Source organism: Apteryx mantelli, chromosome 2 (genome assembly GCF_036417845.1).
Source record: "Apteryx mantelli isolate bAptMan1 chromosome 2, bAptMan1.hap1, whole genome shotgun sequence".
Lineage (NCBI taxonomy): Eukaryota > Metazoa > Chordata > Aves > Apterygiformes > Apterygidae > Apteryx > Apteryx mantelli.
In genome coordinates, this window is record NC_089979.1 from 147,343,797 (window position 1) to 147,369,011 (window position 25,215).

General features: G+C 38.7%; 2 pseudogenes; both read left to right on the plus strand.

Moving 5' to 3' along the window:
- The window catches only part of LOC106489925 (macrophage mannose receptor 1-like), a 35,670-nt pseudogene extending 20,315 nt beyond the window's left edge, over positions 1–15,355 (plus strand).
- Positions 15,356–19,014: 3,659 nt separating this feature from the next.
- Positions 19,015–25,215, plus strand: part of LOC106489954 (macrophage mannose receptor 1-like) — a 39,082-nt pseudogene continuing 32,881 nt past the window's right edge.

Below are 25,215 nucleotides of genomic sequence, written 5' to 3' on the forward strand. Positions count from 1 at the left end.
TAGAAATGCTTTTGACAGTCTGCTCCCCAAAATTGAATTGCCTCAAGGGTAAAGCTGTGAGCATTTTCACTAATGAAATCTGCCTGAGATGAGATCTACGAAATTCCTCCCAAAGTGCCTTGTCCTCTGATATGTCAAACCGGAGTGTTTGTCCACACAGCCCTTTTGGTCCCTCCGGGTTTGTTCTGTCGTTCTCCTGCACGAGGCGTGCTGAGGTTGTAGGGCAGGCCAGCCAGAAGAGCAAAGTGGGAGGATGTCATGCTGGTCTGGGAAGCACTCAGTGTGAAAGAGTGACTCGAGGCTGGAGACAGACAGTGGCACAGTCCTGGAGAGAGGAAAAAAGACATCTACCAGTTTCTTCCTCAAGCTCTACTTCTCTCTTACCCCATCCCATGGGCCCTTAGAGCTGCAGGACTCAGCTCTGATGCTGCAGACAGTGCTCCACAGCTATGGAAAGCTGACTTCTGCTCCTGAATATCTAAACACATGACTGTACTTAATTATAAGCATATGCTTTAGTGTTACCCCTTTAGTGACTGTCTGCTCCATGCACCTAATCAACAGCCAGCACATTTCTGTTTGTTCTACTTCAAAGATTTTTTTTTAATTAAAATGGTGTCTTTCTGTTCTAGGATGAATATTGGAGTAAGTCTACACCATACTTCATTGGTTTAAAAGTGAGTCTTGATAAAAAATTTAGGTAAGTTAACATGAACACTGCAGCTTTTAACACATAGAAACAAATACTGCATTTTATGTAGCTGGAGGTAATAAAAAGTATAATTTTCAAGGACTAAAAGCAGTTGTATGTACTGAGTACAAAGCAGTATGGAATAGTCCTGAAATAGTCCAAAGTCCAACAGTCTTCTCCAAAAGGAAAAAAAGCAAGCAAAAAAGAGCATTTTTTTCTTGAATAATCACTTATCTAAAGAAAGGCTTGGCAGCTGTATTTCTTCGAGTACTCGCTTTCTCAAATCTCTTTCAAAGCTTTGCCTCATAAGCTGGAGGAATACCTTACTACACTGGATTTTATACCTATAAAAACTATAAACACACATGTACAAAATATGTTCCATACTATACAGCCTATCTTTCATATGCTTTTTATCAACATGTAACAGTTTCAGATAGGCCTTCCACAGTTAGGCATATGGTGACAATGAATGCAAAAGCTGTTTCTGATGGAGATTTTTAAGGTAGCCCCTGCATACTTCCATTTCAGGAAAAATATCAGCAGAAGCTTACACTACAGTTAAATTAACAAGTATTGCAAAAAAGAAAAAAAGAAAAAAGAAAAAAGATGAAAAATATGAAAAAATATGAAAAAATATGAAAAATATGAAAAAAAGAAAGAAACCACCAAAACAAACAAACAAACAAAATCCCACATGCAAATAATCTCAAACCTGGAGTAAAAGCTATGAAACAGCAGGATACTGAAACTTTCTACCTTCCCATCTGATAGTTAGGACACATCTGGGAGGTGAAAGACCATACTTCTAATCCTGACCTGAAACAGGTTTAGAGGACTTTTGAATTTAACCTTTGCATTTTTCAGCCACTATTTAGTCTCAGTAAATTACTAGCCTTGGAAAGAGCAGAAGAGGAGGCAGGAGGGGCGGGGGGGGGGGGACGACAACAAGTCTTCAGTCACCAGTGCCAGAATTTTTCTATTTTAAATGGTGTTACTGCTAGTGACTGAGCCAGTGCATGATTCTGACCTCCTGATTTAGGACACTAATTAGGGAGATGGGCCATTGCTTGGTTACAGTGAACATCTCATTTATTTAGATCAGGTGCAACACATCAGCAAGAGACAGAGGAGGAAGCTGAACTTGATTTCCCACTTCCAGATGAGTGACCTCAACTCTGAGCTATTGATTAAAATGCAATGCCAATGTCTTCATCCTACAATAGCAATTTATTTAAATAAAAGGAAGTAAATATAAGGAAAAATGTCAGTTTTGATACTTCAGAAATGGTGGTCCAAAAGCTGAGAGAATGCATATTAGTCTCCACGTGGCACGCTGCGTGAGACATTTGTATAGATCTGGGAGGAAACCTGACTACCATACCAAATGAACAAGTGCAAGGTATGGGCTCTATTGAAACAGATGGGATATTGGTTACCTCTCATAAAGTCAAATGGCAATCTCCTGCTAAGGAAAGTACTATCCTGTCCAGTGTAGATTATAGGATTATCTGCTAAAAATTGTTTATTAGTCAGATTAGTTCATGCTTGGTTTTAACTCCAAAGTATGAAAGGTTAGCTAAATTGTTACACACAAGAAATAAAAAGTGTTGCTAGTTCTTTCAGCATTGCTCAATTTGCATGAAACTATGAAACTTGCAGTCTGTCTTGAGTGATTCCCTCAGTCTAGCAGATATCTGTATTCTTTCTCACTCTTATGGTGATATGGTTATTTAAAATATTATGTGTGCATACATGTTGGGGAAGGGGACATTTTCTCATTTGCTCCAGAGCTTACTCTGACTACTTTTTCAGCCTTAATGCTTGCATAAGATATGTTCCTGTAGGTGCTAATCTAAACATTTGTTAGAAGGCAGATGGGCTCTGTTGTGGGAAATGTTATGTCTTTAATATGGCTCCAGTTCTGGGCATGTGTACAATTTTTCTGTTTTGGGTAAGGCATGATGGGGTTTCCTTAACAAGAAATCTTTGCTTCCCTCCAGCCTTCCTCTTTTATCATTTAAAGGAAGCCACAACTGATGTTTGGATTGGAATGAATGATATCAACGTAGAGTCGACCTTTCTTTGGACAGATGGAAGCACTGTTTCCTACACCAATTGGGTTAATGGTGCACCAGAAGAGAAACAAAATTTCTTTGACTTTTATGACTTCCTCACGTTGATGGACAACACTGTGGAGGTATTGAAAATTTAAGTAACCTAAATATCTTAGGCAGCTAGATTTTTTTAATAGGATAGCAAAGTGCTGAAACAGGTCCTTTCATAAGCAGCATGGGACTTAGCAAATCACCTGATAGCTATTCCAAATATACCAATATATTTGGCAGAGATTCTGAAGAAGAGGGACTTTGTGCTTTCTGTCTGAGCCATTACAAAATATGAATTCTTTAAAATCCAAAGAGGCATATATTACATCAGTTAGATGATGTACAAGAACTACAGGAACTACATTACTGCCAAAATTAAAGCTGCAAAGCTGAACTTAGAAAAGTTACCATAAATCAAAATTAAGGTTGCTGTTGCAACATCAATTTGTCTCTCTATTTATATGTTCCATTCCTGGACAACATGTTCCCATACTGTTATACTAGTTCCTGATGGTATAAAAGGATATCACCAACATAAGGGCTGTCACTCTGCTGAAATTCAATCTCTTTTCCAAAGGAAAGACACTTGCAGTTTCTGAAGAAATGATAATAGAATTTAGTCACTAGAGATTTTTAACATCTACGATCAATCACCTTGCTTATGACTAAAACTTGTTTCAATCAGTATAAAAGAGAAACTTGGATGAAATGCTGAAAGCCTGGCAGGGCCAGTCTTGAAATCAGGAAAGCTATTGGAAGGAAATCTTGAAGCAATTAAAAATAAGGAGCTAAAGGGAAATCTTGTTTTTTACCAAAGCTATCTGATCATGATAACTTGATAATGACTACAAACCATTGGTACAGAGTGCATGGCCCAGCTCGGCTGGGTGTCCCACAGCTGCCTGCCCCGCAGCGGCATGGCATGGCCTGGCTCAGCTGGGCATCCCGCAGCCACTGGTCCGGCCGCCAGGCTTGTGCTAGAAATATGGGAGATAGAAATGCTTCCTCTATGCACGTGCAAGTTGCCCGCCTCACCACCTCCTCATTGCCTCTTCTAGTGACAGTGTATGTCCGCTTTCCTGCAGACAGACTGTGTCTTTGCAATAAGGACAGACGGGAAGCGGAGGGACGATAGTTGCGACAACAAGAGAGGCTATATATGCCAAAAAAATTCACTTGAGTTCCGTTTAACCAGTCTCCTAAATCAGATGAGCACCTCAGTTAAATAAGATGAATATAAAACACATTGTGAACAGATGTGATTTTTTTTAGCTTTGTTTGAGCCTCATTCTGAGTGTCTCAGGCTTTCAGAAATCCACCAATCTTAGGGCAAGACTATTTTAAAAGTACAGTTTGTCCCACAGAGTTTACTAGAGAGGAATCATTATCTTAATTGGGATTTTGTGTCTAAATCATGAATAATACTAGACAATAATAAGTGGAAACAGATTTATTTTCAGTGGAATATGAGGCTTTTTGCATTCTCTTTAAGTGCATTGTAAAACCATGCTCTTAAAGTGATCTTCCCTGGCTATCTCAGAGCATAGCAGATAATCCTTTCTTAACCCTCATCCTGAGTATCTTATAATGTCTATTAAAACGTACAGTCTCTGGGCTATTTCCTCACTGTTGAAGAATATTGAGGTTTTTTACACCAAAATGAGTAATAAATGTTGACTCTCCTGCTGTAAAATTCTCATTACGCAAATCCCTGCAGCCCAGCAGTAGGATGGAAGTGAAGAAGGCAAAGCGCAGATAATGAAACAGTGTTTCTTTGCCTTTCTTGTACCATTAGTAAAGATAACCTGTCTCCTCCCTTTAATCAGCTTGTGCAGCCTGCTTACTTTCAACGTAGTTAACTTGCTTTTAAGAAACCCACTGCACAGCAAACATAGGGGTTTAGGAGGGCAGTTGTATTTTCTTTAGTCCCAGCTACTGCTGTTTTTAACATATGACTGATCCCAAGAATAAAAACAGATGCTCAAATGTGGGAAGAACATTCACACCGCCTTTGCAGACAGGCTAATGACTTTGAGTCAAGCAGCGATTGGTAATCAGTTAACATCAAGTATCAAAGGCTCAGGTTGTGATAATATAGTACATGAGTAAATACGCTAAAAGCCTAGCCCACTGTCCTTTCCACCAGTGATCTGAAATATGTGTATACTCAGATATCCAGATTTAGGCTAAATATATTAAAGAACAGGAGATCAAATCTCCAAATTAGGAATAAAAAAATTGTACTAGTCAGGTCTCTAGCAGCTACATTTCAGGGTAGCTAGGATTTCAGTCTGCTTTCTATATTAACAAATTTTGTTCATGCTTTGTAACAAGATTTTGTTCATTAAAAAGTTGTTCATGAACTTAAATAAGATTTTTACTCACTGTTAATACTGTACCTTTTGTATTTTTTAAGAGCCTCTATGTTAGAGATCAGTGGTGTGTTGTAAATTCCTGTGTTCAATTTTCTCTCCGTAGTTACTACACAATCTAAAGTATCAACAACAAATCCATCCCCTGATTTTGCCCATTATGGTGACAGTAGCTATTCAATCATCTCATCTGAAATGCAATGGGAAGAGGCCAGAAAAAACTGCCAAGACAAATCTGCAGAACTTGCCAGCATTTTAGATGCCTACATCCATTCATTCCTGTGGATCCAGATATTGAAATATGGAAAACCTGTATGGATTGGTCTTAACAGCAATGTGGTATGAGTGCTGGATAGACGGGAGGTTTGGGTGCTTGGTGAGCTCTCCTGCTCTTTAGTGGTGTGTTGGTTGTCACAGTCATAGCAGTGATGTAAGAACTGTCCTCTGGATGGATTCGTTGTGCACATGCGTGGGTTTCTAGCGGTCCTGCTAGAATTGCTCAAAGACTACATGCAGCAAATGGAGTGGAAAGAGAGACAGAACAGCTCATGCTGGGAAGCAATACATGCAAACAGAAAGCTACAGAAATGGTAAAAGAAATAAAGGTGAAGCATGTGCAGCTGTTAGTGTGTCGCAATTGTCAGCCAACCTGAAAGTTTAACTCTCTGCCATATCTATGGCTACTTAAAGCTAATATTATATTAATAAAAATATTATGAGTATAGAAGAGATATTTTATAGATGATTTTGAGTTTTTAATGTCAAGTAGTCTTTACTCACCAAATTGGTCACTGACTTAATAAAGCAGAGCAGAGAGGATGAATTCTGTATAACTGCTTCTCTTGATTCAGGATTTGCTAAATGATCTAAGACGGACTTGTCTGAGGGTCTTGCAATGTTCTGGCACAATATAAGGCTGTGCTACTTCCAGCTCCCCCCTTACTCCCACCTAATGCACTGTTGAACACTATTCATACATAATTCTTATGTAACTCATACATTCAGCATACAGTGACATTGCTTAGTACAGTGAATGGTGCTTAAAAAAACACGGCAGTACAAGCCTTTTTGGTGAAAAACTCAAATAAAAATAGGACATTTACAGGACATTTATGTATCAATGCTTTTTCTGTAACAATATTACCAGAACATATTTATTTTCAGACTGGGAGCTATTACAAATGGACTGACAACTGGAAAACTAGGTACACTAAATGGGCAGCGGGAGAGCCAAAGGAGAAAAATACTTGTGTCTATCTAGATCTTGATGGTACCTGGAAAACAGCATCTTGCAACGAAAGTTACTTTTCAGTTTGTAAAATATCAGATGGTAAGCAAAAGAATTTAACCATTTTAATGACACACTTTAATTCCTTTAGTCTGCTTAATCCTGGGGACTTTGCTATGGATTGGGCTAAAACTCTCAGAAGAGTATGCTTCAAGATACTGTCTACTTCCCTGCAAAATTTGGTATTTTGCTATGGGATGATATATGAATGTCAAGGCTATGGCACACGAAAGCCTCTTGTAGTACAAATGGACACAGTTACACTGACTTCGTGGTAGCCATAATCGTGTGCATTAGATGAGTCTCTGTCTTCAAGGTATTTTCTTCTTTCTGAGATGTGAGCATAAATCACACTTGAGACCGTGTGTAGTACAAGTAAGTGCTGGGAACATGCGCTGACTATCTGGACAGCAACAGCTTCCTAAGTTCACACGCAGGTGTCACTAACAGCCAAAATACAGGCACAAGTTTCACTTCCATTCATTGTTACCAAGAGTATTAAGAGATAAAGCAGTTCTGATGTAGGTGCAAGAGCCTTGGGAATGTGAGTGCTACTTTAACTCTTTACAGAGGTATGCCAGAGGTACATTTATCTGTAGATTTTGTAGAAGTGTGTTGTTTTCCCTCCTTGAGGTTTTAAGGCTACAGAATATGTTCTGTTCTTAATGTGGGATTCAAAATAGATTTTATCACTTGAAGATGACTTCTGAGTCAGATTTTCCAACCATATATTTGGTCTGCATGTGCAGTGTAAGAAGTGTGAAACAATAAAAGCAAATAGGAGTTGCACACATGATAAGAATCTCTGATTTGGCACTTGGATGCTATGGTGATGGCTCCTCTGAATAATGTGACCGCATATAGAGTACAGGCAGCCATACAATATGGATGCAGTATCAACAGTTCATTAACCTACAGAAGTCTTCTGTGGTATGAGAATAAAAAATTCTAGCTGTATATCATGTTCAGGATTTGCTTTCCTCACATTATTGTCAAATCAGTTAGGTGTTGCAGGATGTGATTTGTCTCCCTGCCCTGAGAAATGTGGTTGGAGAAATGAGATGTTGCACGGCCTGATTGTCTGTCTCTCCCTACAGTCTCAACTGAGGGCTTGTATGATTAGTCAGGGGTAGAGGTCTAGATAGTTAAAGCTGGGTGAAAGAAATCCGTCTCTATGTGTGTGTTTGTGTGTACATATACATATATATGTATATTCTAGCTCGGGCTAATCATTAAAAAGTAACAATTTCAAACCACATGGCTTCTTAAGTTATAGCCCCTATTGACTCTGCTCAGATGCCTGGAGACTGCCCTGAAGCAGAGGAACTCCGAGCTTGGATTTCTTACCACGGCCACTGCTACTACACTGAATCGTCAGCTAGGACAAGTTGGGCCCTGGCTTCCCTGGAATGTGCCCACTTAGGTGAGAGGCTTTTTTATTGACTGACAAGATTTATAAGAAAGTTTTATATAAAATCACATATAAAAATGTAGAAAAGTTAATAAAAAAATCATTAGGAATACTTCAATTACCTAAAAAGCTATTTTAAAATCAGATGCAATGAAAATAAACTGACATGGGTGGCTTTCTGCAGCACTCTCTCCTCGTCAAGAAGGAGGGACGACCGGATGAGGAGAAGGGCTGTGACCACAGAAAGAGCAGCGGCTCCACATCAGCTGCCTGCTGCTGGGGCAGGGCAACCTGGGGCAGCGGGCTGGGAGCCATCCTTGCCTAGTGCCTGCAGGGCTCTTTTCTTGGTGAGAAGCAATGACGAAACTGGTGAAATGAGCAGAGAAGTGTGCATAAAACTTTCCAAAGCAGTTGTTTTGAAAGACTGTAAAGGACAGGTTGTTCCAGTAGTGGCTCATGCACAATACTGTTATTTGCTTCTTAATGCCTTTCAGGTGCTACCTGGGTTTCAGTAGAAAACGTGGAAGAATCTGACTTTCTAACGCACACAATACAGCCGCTTGGAAACAAAGTAGGGGGTTTCTGGATAGGATTTTACAGAAATGTTGCTGGTAATGTCTTACCTTCAATATTTACTTTAAAATACTTTCAGAAGAAAAGAAAATTAAGGATAACCTTATCTCTTTTTACAAAAAGATAGTGACAGCACCTATTTTTACTTTATTTTAATGCATAACAGTAATATATATAGACAATAGGATGGCCCTCGGTATCCATTACAAAAACCCTATGTTAGAAGTCACCTTAGTTGGCAGATAATTTACGCTAATGATATGAAGTGAACACTATGGAGATGCTTTTGTCTTCAAGTGAACTTCATTGAATACTTTGGGACAAAGTAATGACTTTATGATTCAGCTATGATTCAGAAGGAAAAGAAACATTTTGTCTCTTTGGCACAATCTTCAAGTATTAGTCACCAGACTAGTTCTGAGTTGTGCCCAGCCCAGGATGTCTCTGCCAGGTTGCTAATTCCAGTCCTTCCATCATGAAAAATGTAGATAGTTTAAGAAGACAGTTTCTCATAATTGGGCTGAATCCTCTGGCCGAGCCCCAGATAAAGTTTCTCACAATCAATCACCCTGGAAATGCTAGAACTTCAGACGCAGAATGTGAGTTAAACTCAACCCAATAAAGCCTAAGAGTGCAAAATTGTCACATTAATTGTTGGAAGCTGTCTCTGTCTCCATGAAGAAAGCTAAGATGTTACAAGACTCAAAAAATGCCTATGTGTACCTTCCTGTAACAACACTGTTACTTGACATGGCAATTTTATATGTCCTTGAACAGCAGCGGCCTGTCTTTCCTGAGATAACTGAACAAGTGAAATAGCTATCCAAATTGAGATGATTCAAGGGTCCTCTTGTAAATTCGGTTAATATCTGCATAAATACCTATAAAATATCCCTCTCTCTCTCCTTCTCCCTCTCTCTCTCTCTCTGCCTCTCTAGATATATACGTAATCATACGCTGTGTTGATCTACGATCTCCTTCTAGTGGTGGCCAGTAGTCAAGTGTCTGCGTAGATCCTGGATCCAGCAGCATGGGGCATGAGTGTGGATTTTTTAAAGCACCAAACAGAGCCTGCCTGTGTATTCATAATTTTCTGTCTGGCTGTGCTGGAACATTTCTCATTTAGCCCAGTATCACTCTTATACAGGGTGCTGCATATACTCATGTCACAACTCCTCTTCAATGTATATGAACCCTTCAGGGCATGTGGTAAGGATTTAGAGTGTTTTTGGTGAACTAGTGATAGCCAGATAGACGCTCTGAGTGGAGGGAATCCTGGACTTGGTTAATTAGTAAGTGCTATTACAAACATCAAGGACCTGATCAATAGCAAACAAATATTCCCAAGCAAATTTTATCCAGATACAATTACATAATAAACTTCAAACAGATTTCTAGAAGGAGTATATGGGGAAAAATATTTATTTTACTGTTATGCAGTTTTTTACTGAATAATTTAGCTGTGAAAATAATTAAGCCGATTCTTCTTTCATAGTGATAAATTCTTTCTTCTACAATAATCCACTGTGGTTTTATGAAATCTGTTTTCACAAATCTGAACTCACAATGAGAGCTGCTAGAATTCTAACAGAGTAGCATTTTCAATATCCCATGCTGTGGCATTACTTTTGTAATATGTGCTACCTAAACACTTTCCAGAACTCAAATGCTAAAAAACTTTTTTCAGTTGTAACTTTAACAAAGTCTCTTGTGCTCTGGGATTTCTCACTCTGTCTATAGCTTTCTTGGATGCAATTTAATGAATGATAGTTATACCTATAGTAATTCTGTACAATTTTGGTGTAGCATTTCCTGAAGCACCTTCCTATCAACAGTCTTCTAGGAAGAAAAATTATGTGGTCTCCTACTGGAAATGGATTACTATTGCATGTTTTGAAGCCACATGCTGAACTAAGGAGTTAAAGTATCTATCCATGAGATAAATTTTAAAATTTGTTGTTCAATATGTTGCTCTTAACTTCAGACCAGTGGTTGTGGCTAGACAGCGCTGCAATGAACTTTGTCAACTGGGCGGAGAAAGAGTCCATTGTGGAGCATCGCTGTGTTGAAATGACTGCACCATCCGGTTATTGGGATAACACTGAATGTTCTTCTGAAAAGGGATTTATTTGCAAAAAACCCAAAGGTAAGTTCTGTGAATAGTGACTGAGCAGATCTGTTTATTAATAGCTGTTATAGCCCTTTTGTTACCATGTGTGCTGTGTAGCATGTAGTATGTGCATGAATAATGCAACATGCATTTGTATGTATGGACACACAGGAATCACTAGGACTCAAAGGGTTGTCTCAAATCTTCTCCAATTGCCCTATACAATCCCTTTCATCATCTTACCAATTTCTATCTTAAAATACTATTCTATTTGTTCTTACTCCCCCTACCTATGATTACACCTTTGCTCTGATGGTTTAAAACCTTTTTCTGACTTCTGTCTTATGACAAGTATATACCATGTTGTGCTTTTCCAGAACTTTCCATGTCTGTATATTTACTTAAACGTCAAGGGGACCCATGAATCTCAAAATTACTCCTCTCTGCACTGACCAACATTGGAAAAGGGAGATCTCCCTCCTTAATCTTAATCTGGGAAGAGCAGTGGAGGAGCAAGGGGATTGTGAGACCCCTGAAATCATTCTAGATACTAAACAAACTTTAAGGTAAAAGTAAGATGAGCTTGTTCTATTGAAGAGTAAAACTTAAGAAAACAGTAACTGTATTTTGAGGTAGCCACAGAGAAGTGGGAAATAACTTGCTTTATGACTTTAATTGGCCTTCATGGTGGTCTTTGCATTCGCTCCAGAGCCTCAGATTGAGCTAAAGCCACAGATATTTTGTATTTTGAAAAAAAACAAAAAACAAAAAACACCCAAAAAACAGAGCATGGACCTGATACTCTTAACTAATTCTGTTTTCAAGCTTTGTCTTCTCTAAAACAAGTGATGGCTTATATCATTTTTACATTCCCCTTGTTCAGGAGGATTTCCAAATTTGGCTCATGGGTTACTACTGAATATAATTTCCCTCTTTTGCCACCTTGCAGCCCTCAGTTCCGGTTCATTCAGTTTGTGACTCAATTTATCTTCTAAGTTAATGGAGTCTCGTCAACCCTCACTGTGAAAAGTTGTTTCTGTGATGTCCCTTTAGTCCCCTTTCTGTTGTGACACCTAAGATTTTGTAACAAATATTGATTAGTTTAGAAGATATTTTTATAAACTGTGTCTGGAAGTGTTTCCTGACAGTTTAGTTTGGCTTATCCCATTTTTCTAAACATTTGTAGTGCCTGTGTTTGTAGGCTCTGAGCTCTTCACAGCACTGTCTTCACTTGTATGTGAACACAATAGCATGCTGTACTCACTCTCGCTTGAGACTGAAGCTTTCAGAAAACTTTTGAATACCTAACACAGGCATAGTATGGCACCCATCAAACACTTGTGCAAATTATGACTTTTCCAGGACCTAAATATTGTCAAAATTATTATATCCTTGCAAGGAAGAATTAGTCTGAATAATCAAGCTTCCTTTTCCAGCTAGAAATATTCAGAAATTATATTACTGCCCAGTATCAATAACTGGCTTCATATTGGGCCTGATTCAAAGACCTTGAAAGTCAGTAGTGCATCAGGGATACCAAAAGGTCAGCTGTTTGATTTGCAATGATACTATCAGGAGTACTTCCCTATTAAGTGAAAAGTTCATGAAAGTCTCTACAGAACCTGACCCATCAGCATTTCTAGAAATTTTCATGAAATTCTGAATATGCCAGACTATTTTTTCAGAGAAAACTAACACATGTAGTGCCACTTCTTTGATATTCCCAAGTGGAGATACATAAAATATAATTGCCTTAAAGAAAGCACTATCATTCCAGTCTCTGAAGTTAGGGGCTAGAATGAATCTTTTCTAAAAAATGGTAGGTTGAACCATTTCCTTTGTAGTACCTATGAGATCAGGTTTAATTTTCCAGCTTTTGTATTCTACTCTGCTATGGGCATGGTACATAATGCTGCAGGGTCGGTTGTGTCAGTCCCAGTGAAACAAGGGGAACATATCTGTAGTCTTCTATGCTGAAAACCTCTTCTTCTGCATAAAATAAATTTTCAAATTATTTTGTTCAGCTGAGAAGTTGAAAGCACACAATTTCAATACTGAAGACATAGCAAGACATAGTAGTTCTCAGATAAACAGTTGGAAATTTGAGGAAATTTTTAAAATCATTTTGCAAGTATAGTCTTTAATAAAAAAAACAGACTGAAATGTAAACAATGAAACAGCCACCCCCCATATGTTCTTAATTTCCATATTTAAATAAGCACTTGCCCTTGGTATTAAATCAATTTATCTCCATAAGGTATTTACTAAGAACATCTGAACTATATTCCAGAAATTAAGCTATACCCTTCTTAGTTTTGAAATATACTTTTTTTATATGTAAGTTGGTTCTGTATATAAATGGCCAAAAAATTAATGATATGAATAGTTAGCCTCCTAGTTTTTGTGAAGAAATGTAAAATAAATATTATCAGCAAATAAATATTAACTGCATATTTTGCCTAAATAGTACTGAAGCAATAAGGAAGCACTAAAATCCATCTATTGAGCCATCAGATGGTCTAATATATATCTATTTCCTGCCTCTGTAGGGATTGCTGTTGCTTTGTGCTTTTATTTTACATTCTGTTCTGATTTCTTCTTTTCATTTTATATTTTGTTTTGTTAAGTTATGATCTGAGTAGCTACGTTTCCAAACTGTAATGTATAAGAACCAGGAGGAGAACTATTTTCCTGATAACTTTGGAAGTCCTGATTCAGGGTAATTTTTTCTTACTTAATAAGAACATCCTGCATGTTTAATTATACCTCTTTTCAAAATGTGAAACATTTTTTGCACCTCTTGCAGAAGATTTTATAAAAGTCTGGTTTCTCTCTGTCTCTCTGTTATGTTGACAGTAACAGCAGGATCCAGCTGGACATGCAGAACTTCCTAAAACATGCTATGTGAAATTAATCTCCAGTGTTGTATATCACATTCTTAGTAAATTAATATTTGAGGGAAAATTGGGAAAAGGTATTTGTAAATGAACATAAGAAAGATTCAGTATTTGAATGTTGGTTGATATAAAAATAATATGAATATTATAGTCCAGTGATATTAAGTAGGAAGGTAGAGTCTTTTTAACTTGATTTTTGCCTCATTTGTAATTAATGCCACAGTAATCCTTCAGGGTTTTTTGTTCATGTATAATTTTAGTGAAATAGTCAAACTTTTATGGATTCTGATGAAGTGTCATATTATTTCTCTCTGATATTCATTGAAGTTGAGCCAAGTGGGAGTCCTCTACATACGAAAGGTAAGAGTTTTCATAAGAAAGCTAATGAAAATCTAAATACAAAAAAAGCTTAAAATGAATTTTCCTAAACCATTCCCTCTTAGAGAACAAGCCCTGCTGACAGTTACTGGGATGCATGGTTATTAATCACTCAGGGTAAGCCCACACTGTTTTACACATGCATGAGCGCTCCCTCTTCCACATATTTGGTCAGCTGGGTTGCCTCAGGGCTAAACCTGAGCTGATGAGCTCAGCAATGACCTAATTTGTGACTGACTTCAAGAACAGGCACAGAGAGCTTTAACTTCACTGTTAAAACCCATGTAGATCTAGATGGAGGCGTCTCTGCAAATTTGTTCCATAGGTATTATTATTATTGTAAACATTCTGACATGAAAATATTGTAAAACTCTCTTCCAAATAATTAGCATCCCATATCCATGTCTAAAGAACGACTGTTGAAAAGATGGCTCTCGTAAGATCTGCTCTATACGGACCAAAGGTCTTACTTGAGGTTGGAATTTGCCCTGTTTCTTCAATAAGGCAGCAGGAGATACTGCAAACTTTCTTCCTTGTTTTCCATGCATTACATGCTGGCCAAGAACAGCGATAGCCACCAAACTAGGAGAACATGGGAAATTTTCTTATCCAAGCTCCTCAATATTTTGAAAGCTACTAAGATGATGCAAGATTCTTGTTCTCACATTGTTTCACTGTCTTATAAAGGACTGTATATCACGAGACTGGCAGTAGAAACAAACAGGGTATAAAAGAGTGTATGGACTGAGGATGCTCTTTAGCCAGTGTGGGCCAATGGACAGGAAAGCTCGGTGTGACTCTTTACATAAGCAGAATATTGCCCTTACTTTGATTTCCTAATCACCTCTATTTTTCACCTAGTCAGAAGCAGAAGTAATGCCATGCCATGGAGGTGACCAGTCATGGAGCACAACTGTTGAACAATGAACAAGTCATAGATGGGTACATTATTAATTGAATTCTTATGAACATCCAGTGCATTCATAGATAGCTTTGTATATCACCATAATCCAGGTTCATTGAGACCAAATATATTAGCTTTAGCAAAAGACACCTGGCTACTAACCAGCAGCCATTCAGAGTTCAGGTCTACACCAAACAGACTCCAAGTTCAGACTGCAGAGAACATCTCCATCTTGTTTCTCATGTCTTCTGTGGAATAAAAAATTAGTAAGGTTTCTTACAGTAATATGCCTTCATTTTCAGACAAGGAAAGGAATGAAGAGACTCATCCATCTGTTCATCTATCTGTTTGGCTACTGGTTTTCTTGGCCATTCTCACTCTTCTTGGAGCTGGCATGTCAATCTACTACTACAAGAAAAAAAGACAAAACCAACTATGAAGAGAGAGTGACAACGAAACACTTTTAAATTGCAGTGTCAGTGATTAAGGAATTGGTGAGAATGGGTCCTGTGGCACATATCAATTCAGAGGAACAAGCTGCTTGCTGAAATTAAAGGATGTACCTGTTAAAAGTTTCCAGTGAGGATACCTGTAATCTTAAATCAAATGCCATTTCTTTTTTGGCAATAGCAGCCTCTTTTGTATCACATTTTACAAAATCAGAATTATTGACTTATGTTATAGTTTTGTAACAGCCAGGTTGTTCTTACATGTCTTAGCAAACATACTAGTGTAAATTACTCGTCAAGAACAAATGAACATAGTGAAAAAGAACTATAACAGTCAACTAGTGAGAAAAAATACTCAGTAAAGTGTGATTCTTATATAGAACTGGATTCCCATGTCCTTGTGAACATTGCAAAGAACTCAAAAAATTCTGCCTAACTCCGTTGCCATCCTGAACTCCTTTTGCCCCACAAGCTTCACTCCAACAATCCACCTGTTTTATTGATTTTTTACAGCTGAATCCTACTAACTTTATTTTAAAAATGTGGCTTCGTATACTAATCTCAGATAACTTTGGCAGATAAAACCTTGCCATTCTCATTTTCTGTTACAGAAAATGCAGTTCACAGCAGCAAAGGATATTAAGTTCAGGCATGTTTTTTTTTCAGTCTGATAATACGATTAACTTTGTAATATGTTCAATGTATGTGAATTAAAATATTGTCATCCTTGCAAAAGTGACAGTCCTTTCTGTTTTACGTACTGTTAGTAGTTACCGAGTGACATACAGCTTCGCGTCCCTGGAAGTAGATGGGTCGTTTCCCAAGCATAACACCCCACAATGTCCCAGTATTTTCCTTTCCCATAGGCCTTGCCTTGCAGCTTTCCATGCGTGTGTGACAGCCATGCCTCTATTTTCATTTTGAACATCAGTTCATTGTGCAGGATAGAGACAACTTTTGTCCCCACTAATCATGTCAGGCACTGGTGGCCAAAGACTTCCCCTGAAAAGTGTTGCAATATTAAATAGAAAATGAAAACAAACAAAAGTGTGTATGAAAATGTGGCAACACTTTAAATATAGGCTCAGCTGTATGTTGCAGAAACTTACCTACAGGCAAAAGCACCAGAACAGTTACTATTACTTTTTATTAGTCATGCAGACTCAGCAGAAAACCACAGCCCAAGGGAGCAGCTAAGCTGCCAAAAAACTGTTGTGCCTGAGAAAAGTTCCTGCAACGCACCTGGAAGGCCATTTGTGAAAAGAGGAAGGGAGGGTGCTCCTGTCTGTGCAGCATCTGTTTGCAAATAACAAGGAGGGCTTCTCTCCCCACGACTCCAAATTCAGCTTTCCATTTTTAAATGCAAAAAGAGGAACTGAAAACTCAGGAATGCAAGCAGACACTGTACTAGGAATCTGCCCAAAGGCAATGTTTAACACATTAGAAAAACAGAGTGAAAAGCAATGCAAACTAGAATTTCGGTGAGATGCAAATACAATTTAGGCACTAATCATTTGGGGGGAATAGCGTTTAGATGATTGCCGCAGCACGCAGCCTGCTTTGTTTAAGCTGCACAAGGGCTCCTGTGCAAGCTGGAAAGTTAATGAAATAAAAATAAAAAAAGGAATAAAGGTTTCATTTTAGGTACTGGACCCCAGGGTTTTTTCCATAAATCATACCAAGAATCTAACACACTGGTGAGACCGGCCTCTTGCACCAGTGAAAATTCAACGTGCAGGACAGTGACCATCCAAGGTCAGTCACCAGCACTGAGCTCTCCAGTTGTGTGAAATGCGCAGCTGCAAAATGCTGAATTTTCAGTCCTGCTTTAGTCTACCCCTGCCAGCACTAATTCCCCCCCCACACACACACCCATCGCTCTGCAGCCCTGGGGAGGTGAAACCCCACAAATGTCCACTTATACGAGGGGATCTAAAGCTCGGTTCGGACTGGAGTGCGGATGGCGCTTACCCTTCATTAGGTACAGGCAGGCACTGGGCAGGAATTGTGTCCTCCAGGAATTTTCCACAGGGATTCCCTCCATCAGAGCTGTTGCACTTTGTGATTTCAGATATATTTGAACTACGGTTTTGCTCTTTAGACTCCGCTTCTATTTCTCTCCTACCTCATCATTTTTTGTGGCATCACTCAGTTTTGTTTAAGACTTTGGGTCAACCTTGCACACCTTGCTGACACCCAGCTGTCCCAAAATGTCATCTGCAGAGAGATCTCCAGTTAGCTCTAGTTATTCTTGCATAGCTTTATGCTTTCCTGACCCAGCTTTGCTTTTTCCATATAGCAGCCATCCACAAAGAATGAGAAAAATTTGTTAGCATATTTTAAATAGTTGCGCAGAAGAATTCATGGGCTTACTACAACAAGAGTCATATCACATTTTGTATTTCAAAATTTACTAAAAATGCAATTCTGAGAGTGCTTTCATTTGCATAATTGATAGGAAGGTCTTTTCTTCTTTCTTTTTTAAAGCTACTTCTGGGGGAATTTTGAATTTTACAATTTATAGCACTGTAAAATCTCACCTGAAGCTGGCTGAGGCCTTTAGGAATTATGATAATGTAAATATTGTATAATAACTAGCTATAATTAATGAGTGAAATTGATCACCTCATTAGAAAAAGTTGAGAGGGAAGCAAACTTTTTTTCTTTCTCTTTGAGTACTTTGCTAACAGCCAAGTCAACAGGTTTGGCTAGTTCTTTCAGTAATTTTCTTTACAGCCTTATAAACAGAAGCAGACACAGTTGTTCTTCCTCTGACATCTGCAGTTCAGCTTCTGTACATAATATCTCGCCATGCATAGACTGATTATTACACTTCATGCTTTTTTCCATTTGTATCACAACTTCTTTTAACTGCACTCATAAAAATAAACAGAAGAAATGGTAGGATTTGCCTGCATATGAAAATTTGTCAATAGAGCTATATCAGGACAGTTGCACCAAAATCCCTTGCCAGTGGAAGTCTTCAGGCAAGCACTTTGGTCACAGATTAAGAGGACCTTCTCCAATTTAGCTTACTTTTGGCTTTATCTTAGAACACCTTTGTTAGGAATTTCTCAGGAAGGCAGATGATACATAATTTTGCTTGACAAACTATTCCAGGCAAAAGTTTAGTTCTTACTCTGTTACAGAGGGGCTTAGCCAGTAGCATCAAACTTCTTCACTTTCAGATTTTTGACCAGTAGTTATAAACAGCCCAGCCTGAAACTGTGATCAAAGCAAGCAGAGTAATTAGCGCAGAACAGAGGCAATTTTAGCCCTCAGAGCAAACAATAATGCATAATGGACCGAATACTGCAGGTTCTGTTAAATACTCTCTTCTGGTGTGGAGCTGCGAGGCTGAAGCAATGTACTGGACCACTGGGGTTTGTCTCCCTCTTTCTTCAAGATATTAAAGCTGAGGTTGAGTTTCTAATCTTTTATATTTCACTGCAGGTTTCTTGTCACCACTTCTCAAGCCACTTTTTTAGAGGTTTGGCCTGTGTGACACCCCAGCAGCTGACCCCCTATGAAGTGTTAGCTAAGTCCCAAGAAAAGATGAGTGTCACCTTTCCACTTATCACCTCTAGTAATAAGGATGGAGACTTGAGTTTTGGAAGTGACTAGCGCTTCAGAGACAGTAGTGTTTGCAATGTGCATTCTACTTATTTCAAAATGCCACATGTGACAGGATACTTCCTTATTTAGAGTACAGAGCTTTATCTATCAACCCTCTTGACACAGAGAAGAACCTGTCACTATCCTCACTCAGAAGAATTTTATGCATTGCAAATCTTATAGTCTGATAAAGGAATGAAAGGAAAGTAACACTGGCAATGACTCCCTCCAGGTTCCTGGTTTTTTTTTCCCTCGTGCATTGTACTTTGCAGTCACTGGGTAAGTTTCCTGCTGTTGATTTTGTGTTAAACTAGATATGAAAATGTTTTGCCTTGGGCAGCTTGACAGTTTTAATGCACAGATTGCCTATTCTGTATATGTTACAAGATTTGATATAGGATATAGAGAATATGTTGGGTATTATTCTGGCAGTTCTGGATACACAGAAATAAAGAGGGGAGATATAAGCTTGCTGGGGGAAAAAAATGAGGTAAGAAGAAGAGGATCTTCACATTGAAATTTCTTTCTTTGGAGATACTAAATCAGATTATTGATGGCACTGTATGGGAGAGCGATGGGAGAAGAGGAAACACGGAGCTCTCTCCATTTACCCTCCCCAGCACACCAGAGGTGCAGTTATCAGTCTCAAGGTTTTAAAGTCATTTTTTCATGTTAACTGTACAAGCTTCCCTTTCTACCGCAAGTTGTAAGGTATGAGAAGAAAGAATTGGCTCCTCCCCTCCAGTCTGACCGAAACAGAAGAGTTCTATTTTAAAGACAGATACCACTCATTGTGTATAGCTGCAGAGAGAGAAATGTTAAAGCAATAATGCATGTAGAACCAAATGGACCAGTGTGTTTGCATGAATGTGGGATTGAGAGCATATATCTGAAATTTCAGGATAAAATGACTCTCCTGCAATGCAGTGATAACTGAAAAAGATGAAGCATTGCTAACCTTGAAGAATGAGTTGAGTGCAAAGCTGCAAGACTGCCAAACCTCAACAAGTGCAGAAATGCGTAACTGAAGACTAACGTTTTTGCTGTCTAATGATGTCTATCACAACCTGATCCGTATTCTCTTTGGTCAGCTATCCTTTTCAGCCATTGTTTTTTTCAAACAGTAAATTTAAAAATAGAATGATAGAATGAACCTATTGAACTACAATGCAGTGAACTCGTTTATGTCTGAGAGCTACTTGTGGGAGCTCTGGCACCAGGAACTGTGATTTATCAGCCGTTTATCATCACAGGTGAGGATTAGACTTTCCTAAAAGGTGTGTACACCCTTCAGTGTTTAGACCATCTCTCTGAACTCTAAATATGGCATTTAAAATCCAAATCTTACTAATATAACATTTTATTGAATATCTCTAGCTACATAAGGGAAAAAATTATAAAAGTGGATTAAAAAAGATGGTGCAACCTCTCAATTTCAGATAGCTAGATGGATTCAGGGATAAATAGATAGATAGATCTATTATTAGAAAATCAGATTTATCATTTTATGATCATTTTCATATGTCTTCTTAACTCTTTCTTCTCCCTAGATACCTTTACATTACAAGGAAATGCCAATGGACAACCTTGTGTATTCCCTTTCAAATATGAAGGTAAACAGTACACTGAGTGCACTGATGCTGGTAGGTCAGATGGCTGGCTGTGGTGTGCAACAACTGCAGACTTTGATGCTGATAAATTGTATGGATTTTGCCCACTAAAAAGTAAGTCCCGCATTTTATTTATTAACTTGTCATGAAACATTGTTGAGAAAACCATCTATTGAGCTATCAGATCCATTATAAGGTTCCAGCTACTCACCCTCATGACAAACCTTGTCAGAGTAGCCCAAATGAAAATCATCTCATTGAAAACTAACCCCAGAACCCAAGTGCTCCCTCTTTAGTGAGTGGAGAAATAAGCACCTTCAGAGTGTGATTTAGTCCACCCAAGTTCTGATTCACCTACCGGAGGTGGCTGTTTCTCTTCACAGACCAGAGAGGTGAAGACGCTATTAGACATCTCATTTATGTGACTAAAGTGCATGGTAAGAACAGCATGCATCAAGGCTACCTTCCTTTCCAAAAATTCCCATTGCTCTTTATTCCTCAGGCCTGTCCTGTAGGTCAATTCACACTTAAATTGTGATATACTGGTTTTTTTTTCCCTTAACATACATTTCCTATTGTGTTCTTGTCTCCTATTGCTTCTATTTTGTCTAAGCAAAAACACTGTTGATAAAATTATCCTCCCCTTTCATCTCTGTACTATCTTCCATGCTGCTTCTATGTCTGGAATTCCACCACCTTGGGACACAGATGATTTCACTTTCCTCACAGACTGCTTTCCCAATAACACAATGGTTTCACAAGTTTTAAGAGTTGTTCTGCAAGCAAAGATTCCAACTGGTCTGAATATCAGTGCTACACGAACTGTTTCTATAGCTCCTCAGGCTGTCAAGGGCCAGGTTCTGAAGTTTTTGGACAAGTTACTTCTCTTGAAGATGAGCTAACAGGCAGTTCCCTGTGAGTATGAACAGCCTCCAGGGTCATAGTTCATCTACATGCTTGCTTTCTTTCTTTGACTTCAACCAGGAATCTCTTTTTTTTAATAATCACGTATACCTAGTTTACCTAGTACTACTTTTGGTGGATAAAAGCAAATTTTAGATACCCATCCACTCCCCCTACAAACTTAGAAATTTAAAATAATGTTTTTAAGTGTAAAAATTATACATTTAAAAAAATTATTCCTAATCTGATTACAATTTTCTAGGTGCTCATGATACCATGCAGTTAATGCTGTGCATTGTTAGAGATTTTGCATTACAGAATATCACATACTTGTTATATTTTTAGTTGGTGCAATGTCAGTTGCCTAATAACAGTGTTCAATTTTACTTCCCCTTCCAGATGACAAAGAAAGATTTTGGACAGAAGATGTTTCAACTGGCATTCACTATCAGATAAACTCAGAATCAGCTCTAACTTGGCACCAAGCAAGGAAGAGCTGTCAGCAGCAAAATGCAGAACTATTAAGCATCACAGAGATACCTGAGCAAACATATATGGGAGGTAAATGACAGAGCAACAACACCTGAAAATATGCTGGGGAGTTTTCCTACCACAGAGCTTTAGACAACTCGGTTAGCTGCCTTGTCTTCCTACTCACTGAAGAAAGACAAGCAGTCAGCGGGTCATTCGGCAGAAGCCAAAGCGAGGTGCCCCAAACTGCCCTTCCTTTAGCTGTTTTTTTGTTGTTGTTTTTTGTTGATTTTTTTTTTAAGTGAAGGATTGGTCATGAACCTATTCAGGGAGGGAAATGACTTCATCCCACCCGTGTGCTGCAGGTGGAACCTAGGGCATCTTCCACGGCCCATCCTGGGCAAAGGCATCCTTCTCTCGCTTCCCCTGCTGAGTGTTCACATTCAGTGCGCTCTGTTCCTCAAATTAACCTTTTTCCTCTGCATTTCAAGGATTATTAATCTTTCTAGGAGAACATATGATGATGGCTAGCTTTGTCCTAACAAGAGCACAGTGCATGCATAGGCTCCAAACAACTCCAGCGGGTTTCATGATGCAAGGATCATGATATCAGTTTGGTTACAAATGGCAAGAAGGAGGCTTTGAAAACACTAACATAGAAAAAAGCCAGGAAACAGATAATTAGGGCACTGTCTTCGTAATCTTTTTGATGAGTTTACTCCATGAAATCTATTACAGCAACATTTTAGCACAATTCCTTAATGAAAAGAGTGGAGGTTTTTTATATCTCATGTTTTAATGAAATGGGACTTGCTGGCAAAGTGAGAGAAGTGAACTGTTATTCAGGTGGTGAAATAAAATGTTGATTTGCCCTTTCCATGAGCCAGAAGAGATCTCTGCCACCTTTACATTTATTCATTTACATGTTTTACATGTTCAGTCTGTGCACTTCAGTAGCGTGGAAGGAATATTTTTGGACTGGTTTAGACTAAGAAATGTAAATTCCTTATTTCTGGCATTCTACCTTGGTAATAATGAGGATAGTAAGCTACCATTGACTTTCTTTTCTAATTTAGAGCTAATTAAAAAATTCAGTTTTGCTTTCTGGATTGGATTGAACGGTTTGAATTTCAACAGTGGACGGCAATGGGCTGGGGGCAGTCCTTTCAGATATTTAAACTGGTCTCCAGGTAAGAACTAAATCTATTTCTCTAAATAAATTGTAAATCTATTTTACAATCTTTGAATGGATTCTGATAAGATGCCGACTGATAAAAACTACCCTAGGTACTTTTAGTTCAGGGGGCCCATGCTGTTTTGCAATAGCTGAAGATCTAGCCCTTTATTTTTAAAGGTACACTTTTCAAATATCCAAGTTCACTGTGGATATCAGCTGTAGCAGGTTCTTTTTTTTTTTCCTCATATAAGCAAAGAGCTTGTTTATGAAAGGAAAGTATTATTTGGAGTGAAATATTACCCTAGAGATCAGAGATCAGAATTTTTCCATAACATATTATCCAAAAGTACAAATATAAATCAAATCTTTCAAAAGTAGCAAAATATTTAGAAAATAATGGCACTACGTCTTCTGGAAATATTCTGAATATTATTGAGAGCCTTGCAGAGCAGCTCATAATTCCTCGGCAGTGTATGCAAAACTGCCCTGGGCCACCTCAAGGCAGAGAGACAGGGCCAGCCTGTGGCACTCCTCCCGTGGGGAGAGCAACTGCGTGGTGAGGAGGAAGCCTGGCCCCGGGGCCGGTGGCCACGGGTGGCACAGGCATCTGCTGGCGCCAGGGCAGCGAGGCAGCAGCCTGGCCTCCGGCCGTGGCCCCCCCGCAAGCAGAGGTGCCCCTGGCTCGCCCGCCCGGCTCCCGCGCCACTCGGCAGCCACAGCTCCATCGGCCGAGCGCAAGCACCTTACCCCCTGCTGCCCTTGCCTACATCTCCAGCGCCCGTCTGCTCGAATAAGTGGTGTTACAGCCAAACCCTCCCTCGTGTTTGCTGGGAGAGAACGGGGCGATGCGTTTGGGCACTGCATTTACTGCACTCGACGTCAGCACCAGTGCAAATAAAATCATCCTGGCATTTCTTTTCATCTTTTCTTCTTTTGGAGTTCAGTGATTGCACTGTCTACAGCTTTTTGGTTCCCCTGTTTGCTTGTTGGTTTTTCAATTCCATGTTTTCTTTGTGCTACCAGCCTTCCCAGATGCCCCCAGTTTTGAAAAAGTTACAAGGTAGTAAAGAAATAATGCAAGTCTGCTCTAAGTTTTCAAAAATTCTGTATCAGGCAATTTCCTCTGCTGCTTAAACAGGTTCTTTCACACCCCAACAGAAAGGAGAAAAAAAAAATGTTTTATAGGAAAGTACGATTGTGAAATTGTTGATACAGACTAAATGGATGCAATTGTTTAAAATGGAATATTTTTAAAGTTAACAAGTTTTTGACACAGGAAAAACATCTAGCTTCAGCTGTTCTGTCTGTGTGTGCCAGGATATCAGGCAAAGAACTTAGGAGTTCCTAATACTGTCCTGGAACCAAAGTAATGGAGGATCATCCATCTCACCTAGCTTAAATAATCCCTCCACCCCAAAGCAGAGACTGAAAGCAGCATCTTCCAAGCTACAACAGCAGTTATCCTACGGAGGAAGGCATTCTTCATAACAAGCATTAAAGAAATCACAATAAGTTGATCTTCTCACTGATAATGTGATCTTTTGGTAATTCTTTTTATTTATTTTTGCTGTGCTTTTATAGAGATTCTATTTTCTCTCTTACTCAAAGGAAGTCCTTTCTTAGTCCCTGGGAAAATCTGTGGAGTGATGAATCCCAGAAAGAATGCTAAATGGAAAAACCAAGCATGCAATCAGAGACTCAGCTACATCTGTAAAAAGAGAAACTTCAGTTCAAAGTATGACAGTATACCCAAGGGTAGGTTGATCAAATAAAAAGAAAGTTTTTTGTCTAACTTTAGAAAGAGCAAATTGTAAAAATCTGCAAAGGATACATATGGTGCAACATCAGTTTTCAACAAAGATGTTAAAAAAACTTTGAAAAACACAGCTATGCATCTATTTATATTTATGTATATACATGCACACACACTTTTATATATTGCTTGTCACAAAATGTCCTCTCACTGTATATTAATCATCCATAGGAGATTTTTTTTTTTCCATCATTCTATCGTTCATTCTAGCAAGACAGATAGAAGCTGCTCTGTGACGGTTACCAGGGCCAACAACCAAATTTGCGTAAGTATTGTAGAAATTTTATGCTTCTCACTTGCTCCAAATGAGCAATTACAGTTACTCTAATATTAATGTATGCAACATATTGGGTTCATATGAGCAGAGCAGGAGCAGCAGCCGCATTCACACCAGCTACGTTTCATCCATGAGCCACCCAACCTAAGGCCCCAACCGACACAACAA